This window comes from Lathyrus oleraceus, chromosome 4, assembly GCF_024323335.1.
Source record: "Lathyrus oleraceus cultivar Zhongwan6 chromosome 4, CAAS_Psat_ZW6_1.0, whole genome shotgun sequence".
NCBI lineage: Eukaryota > Viridiplantae > Streptophyta > Magnoliopsida > Fabales > Fabaceae > Lathyrus > Lathyrus oleraceus.
In genome coordinates this window covers 374543244-374550020 of record NC_066582.1, presented here as the reverse complement: position 1 = coordinate 374550020, position 6777 = coordinate 374543244, and positions in this window count along the sequence as shown.

Below are 6777 nucleotides of genomic sequence, written 5' to 3'. Positions count from 1 at the left end.
CGAAGAAACACATGATCTCCCTCTTGGAACTCAAGTGACTTCCTCCTCTTGTCGTGATAACTCTTCTGACGACTTTGAGCAATTCTCATCTTCTCCTGAATCATCTTAATCTTTTCCGTAGTCTGTTGAACAATCTCCGGTCCAACCACAGCACTCTCACCGGACTCACACCAACATAAAGGTGTCCGACATCTCCTACCATACAAAGCTTCAAACGGTGCCATACCAATGCTCGAATGAAAACTATTGTTGTAGGTAAACTCAATCAAAGGTAAATAACAATCCCAATTACCTCCTTTTTCCAAAACACAAGCCCTCAAAAGATCCTCTAGTGACTGAATCGTCCTCTCAGTCTGACCATCAGTCTGCGGATGATATGCAGAACTCAATCTCAGTTTAGTTCCCAAAGCCTTCTGCAAACCTTCCCAGAACTTCGACGTAAATCTAGGATCTCTGTCCGAAACAATACTCGACGGAATCCCATGCAAACTTACAATCTTCTCAATATACAACTCGGCTAGTCTCTCTAACGGATAATCCATTCTGATCGGAATGAAATGAGCCGATTTTGTCAATCTATCCACAATCACCCAAATAGCTTCAAAATTCTTACTCGTCCTCGGTAAACCAGAAACAAAATCCATACTGATACTATCCCACTTCCACTCTGGAATAGCCAACGGTTGCATTAGCCCAGACGGCTTCTGATGCTCAATCTTCGACTTCTGACAAGTCAAACAAGAATAAACAAAACTTGCAATTTCTCTTTTCATTCCCGGCCACCAAAATAACTTCTTCAAATCATGATACATCTTCGTAGCTCCAGGATGAATACTCAGGCCACTACGATGTCCTTCCTCAAGGATACTCTTCTTAAGTTTGGCAACATCCGGAATACACACCCGATTACCAAATTTCAAAACACCATTCTCATCAACTCTGAATTCACCACCTTGACCTTGATTCACTAGGGTCAACTTATCAACCAAAAGCATATCGGATTTCTGACCCTCTCTGATCTCATCCAGAATACCACTCGTTAACTTCAACATTCCCAATTTAACACTATTGTGAGTACTCTCACACACCAAACTCAAGTCTCTAAACTGCTCAATTAAATCCAATTCCTTAACCATTAACATAGACATATGTAATGATTTCCGACTCAATGCATCAGCCACTACGTTTGCTTTACCCGGATGGTAATTCAAACCAAAGTCATAATCCTTCAGAAACTCTAACCATCTCCTCTGTCTCATATTCAGCTCTTTCTGATCAAACAAATACTTTAAACTTTTATGGTCACTAAAAACTTCAAATCTTGACCCATACAAATAATGCCTCCATAACTTCAGAACAAATACCACAGCTGCCAACTCTAAATCGTGTGTCGGATAGTTCCTCTCATGAACCCTCAGCTGTCTCGAAGCATAAGCTATAACCTGCTTATTCTGCATCAACACACCACCCAAACCCAACAGTGAAGCATCACAGTAAACCTCAAATGATTCCGACGGACTCGGTAATATCAAAATAGGAGCACTAGTTAACCTTCTCTTTAACTCTTGGAAACCTTCTTCACATTTTGAGTCCCAAACAAACGCTTGCCCCTTTCTAGTCAACATCGTCAACGGTAACGCCAACTTAGAAAATCCCTCAATGAACTTCCTATAATAACCAGCCAAACCAAGGAAACTTCGAATCTCAGCAACAGACTTAGGAGCTTCCCACTTAGACACCGCATCTATCTTAGAAGGATCCACAACAACACCACCTCTTGAAATCACATGACCAAGAAAACTAACCTCTTCTAACCAAAATTCACACTTGGACAGTTTAGCAAATAACTTCTTTTCTCGTAGAACTCCTAAAACCACTCTCAAATGCTCAGCATGCTCTTCTTCAGATTTCGAATACACCAAAATGTCATCAATAAACACCACAACAAACTTGTCCAGGTACGGATGGAAAATCCTATTCATATACTCCATGAATACTCCAGGCGCATTAGTCACACCAAAAGGCATTACAGAATACTCATAATGTCCATACCTTGTTCTGAAAGCAGTCTTCTGAATATCCTCAGTTTTCACATGTATCTGATGATACCCAGATCTCAAATCTATCTTGCTGAACACACTCGCACCAACCAGCTGATCCATCAAATCATCAATCCTCGGCAAAGGATACCGATTCTTGATCGTCACTTTATTCAGTTGCCTGTAGTCCACACACAACCTCATAGTACCTTCTTTCTTCTTAACCAATAACACTGGTGCACCCCACGGTGACACACTCGGACGAATAAATTTCTTATCCAACAGATCTTCCAACTGACTCTTCAATTCAGTTAACTCAACCGCAGACATACGGTACGGAGCCATCGATATCGGTCTAGTACCAGGTACCAAATCAATCGAGAACTCAACTTCACGCTCTGGCGGTAATTCATTCACTTCTTCCGGAAACACATCAGGAAAATCACACATCACTGCTAGATCGCAAATCACCAGTTCATCTTTAGCCTCCAAAGTCGCTAACAGCATAAACAACTCCGCCCCATCTGCTACTTCCTCATTCACCTGCCTTGCCGATAGAAACAAACTCTTTCCTTCCTCAATCTCAGGAAATATCACCGTCTTAACAAAACAGTTGATAGAAACTCGGTTAAACACCAACCAGTTCATACCCAAGATAACATCAATCTGCACTAATGGAAGACACACAAGGTCTATCCCAAAGTCTCTACCAAAAATACTCAAAGAACAATTTAAACAAACTGAAGTAGTAGTCACTGAACCCTTCGCAGGAGTATCAATCACCATACTACCACGCATCTCAGATATCTCTAACTTAAGTTTCACAGCACAATCCAAATATATAAAAGAATGAGTAGCACCGGTGTCAATAATAGCTACAAGAGGAAAGCCATTAATATAACACGTACCTCGGATCAAACGATCATCTGCAAAAGTCTCAGAACCCGATAGAGCAAAAACCTTGCCTCCTGACTGATTCTCTTTCTTCGGCTTAGGACACTATGGACTGATATGACCCAACTCTCCACAGTTGAAACAAGTCACAGTCTTCAACCGACACTCTGCAGCCAAATGACCACCTTTGCCACACTTGAAACACTTCATCTCAGCACTGGTACACTCATGAACACGATGTCCAGTCCGACCACATCTATAACACTTAACAGGAGCACTAGAGTCTCCGCCACTAGGCCTCTTCATCCCACTCTGCTTCTGAAAACCTTTGCCAGCTGCATACGATTTCCCACGATCAATCTGATTCTTACCTTTCCTATCAACCCTCTGCTGATAGCTTTCTACTCTGGCCTTGGAATCCTGTTCAAAAATCCTGCAACAGTCAACCAAATCAGAAAACACCCTGATTCGCTGATATCCAATAGCCTGCTTGATCTCGGGACGCAACCCGTTCTCAAACTTCACACATTTCGAAAATTCCCCAGTAGCCTCATTATAGGGAGTGTAATACTTTGACAGCTCTGTATACTTAGCAGCATATTCAGTAACAGTCCGATTACCCTGCTTCAATTCCAAGAACTCTATCTCTTTCTTTCCTCTGACATCTTCCGGAAAGTACTTCCTCAGGAATCTCTCTCTGAACACAGCCCAAGAGATCTCAGCATTACCAGCAGTTTCTAATTCAGTGCGGGTAGCAACCCATAATTCATCTGCTTCTTCAGACAGCATATGCGTACCGAACCTGACTTTCTGGTTATCGGCACACTCAGTCACTCGGAAGATTCTCTCTATTTCCTTCAACCACTTCTGAGCGCCATCTGGATCGTATGCTCCCTTGAACATTGGAGGATTGTTCTTCTGGAACTCACTCAGTTGACGAGCAGCTCCCATTCCCACAACATTCGGATTTCCTCCAAGTACTCCAGCTAGCATACCCAGAGCCTCCGCAATCGCAGCATCGTCTCTACCTCTTCCAGCCATCTCTATTCTGAAAGCCCAAACAAACTCAAACAATAAGTACTGATAGGGTTACACAACACCTATCCCGTACAGGGGAAACAGAATAATTACGACTCGACTCGACCGACTATGCTCTGATACCACTAATGTAACACCCTTCTAAAATACCCCAAATATTTAATTAAAATATTAACATATAACAATCAGAGTAATTATGCACCAAGGGTGTCACACCATATTTCACACCATATTTCAAAATAACTGTCATGCTCTTTATTTAATCAATTAAACAATTGCATAAATCGCAGCGGATATAATTCAAATCCATCAAAACATGTAGCATATTACATGTAAAATGGTCCAACAACCAACCACAAAACAATTAAAAATATTCCCTCCCGATGTTACATCTATCAGAGCATGACCCACTAGGGAGACTACACTAGACTCCAAGCATTCGCTTCTAATCAACTCATTTTTCGTTACCTGAAAAATAGTTGTAAGGGTGAGTTCCTCAATCAATATAATAAGCATTATAAAATATTATGTCATGTTAAGTAATTTAACACATCAATCACCCTAATTGCAACATACATTCAGTAACAGCACATCAGCTCAACATCATACTCAACACCAACATAAAACACAAGTATAATCTCATATCATACTCCATAACAACACAAACACACGTATAATATTGGAATACATCCATTCATATTATACGCCATACATACATTATGCAATGAGACTCCACACATGCGGTACCGACTATTCTTGAACATATAGTTCAAGCTCACCGATCAAACCCAGATACGGCTACTAAGCTCACTAGTCCCACTCATTTGAGATCTAATGACTCACTCACTAATTCCTCACCGTGGGAATTAGCTACAGCCCCGAAGGCTAGACTATGCACACTAATCATCTAGCATGCAAACATCAATAACAAATCCACAATGATTCACTCACTAATTCCTCACCATGGGAATTAGCTACAGCCCCAAAGGCTATGCTATGCACGCTAATCATCTAGCAATGCAGCATCAACAACAATTCACAACGGACATAAGCTCACACTCTAAGCCATACAACAGTCCATTCACAAATACAGGCATAATATATACATTCACATCATTATGCATGCCATCATACATCATCAACACATCATTATCATGTCAATTAATTAAACACAATATTAGCACACTCTACTAATACCTATACTGCTCAAAACAGCGGGAAATAATCCCTACTATATCACACACTGATATAGGCAACCACCAATTAGGCACACCACATTTAACTTAACAATTTTTCCACTCTACAATAGTGTTAACCGGTTAACGCCCTGGGTTAACCGGTTAACGCAGGAAAAAATACATTTTCTGGCAAAACGCAACAGTGTTAACCGGTTAACGCCCTGGGTTAACCGGTTAACGCAGGCAAAACAGTACATTTTCACAATTCACAACAGTGTTAACCGGTTAACGCCCTGGGTTAACCGGTTAACGCAGACAAAACAGCAGTTCCTGCGCTAACACAAGGCAGAATGCAGAATTCTCCGCATTTTCCGCCGTTGGAGGACTTCCGGACCTCCGATTCCGATTCCGTAAAAAGCTATACGTTCGGGAAAACACGACTCACACAATTACGGATTCAATTTCAGTTTCAACACAACTTATCCAACACAATTATTCAGCATTCAACAAATCCCAATTAGGGTCAAATCAACGGCTTATCACTACCCATTACATATCATCCCATAATACCCATTAATCGACGATAAACCCCCCTTACCTGATTAATCCGGCAAATCTTTGAGCTCCGAGCTTTTCTCTCCTCCAACCTTTGCCCTTGCTCTTCCTCTTTGCCCTTTCTCCACTTTCCTCAGTTGCTTCTCTGTTTCACGTGAAAACTTTCTTTTTACCAAATGGGATTCTTTTCCTTATTCCACACTTATATATTTTCCAATTTATATTCTTATTCCAAAATAATAATAATAATAATCCAATAATAATAATAATAATAAAATTTCCAATTATTTAATTAAATTAATAAATATATTATTAACTCAATTTAAATAATTATTTTATTATTATCGGGGTGTTACACTAATACCTTCCCTTCGCATAACCGACTCCCGATCCCATTCTCTTTGGTCGCGAGACCATGCTTTTTCCAGGTTTACTCTGAGCGTTTCCTTTCCCTCTTTTGGGATAAATAACGCACGGTGGCGGCTCTGTTTGTTTTTGTTTTAGCCCGCCGGTTGTTTTTCGCGGATGCGACAGCTGGCGACTCTGCTGGGGAACCTCATAGATGTTGACCTGCGCTGGTCCATCTTCCCTAAGCGAGTCTCTCCTAGCGTTCTAGGGTAGTTTAGGTTGCTTGTGCCGCTTTATTTATTGCATTTATTATTCTGACTGTGTATATATTTGCATAAATATTTGCATGCATCATACTATCATGTTGCCGTCCTCTGTGCAGGTGGTTCCTTTGTTTGGGGTGGGTGTTCTGAGTGGGGCTAAAACCCAGGCCCGAGTATACACCTAGGATTAGTGTGGTCTCATGTTGCCTCTTTCATGTTAGGTCAACATGTGCTTGGCAATGTGATGTACCACAAGCCGGACGAGGTTCTTTTGAGGGAGCTTTTCCTCTGTGGAGTATCCACTTTGGTTGAGCGACTTTATCTGAACTATTGACTCTGGTGAGCGATCATTTCCCGGATCTTTGGTCTAGACGATCTTAAGGGAGCTACAATGGCACACCCGAAAGGGCAAACCCATTGAGTATCTCTGCCCGATTGTCGAGACTATTATCCGCCTTAGGA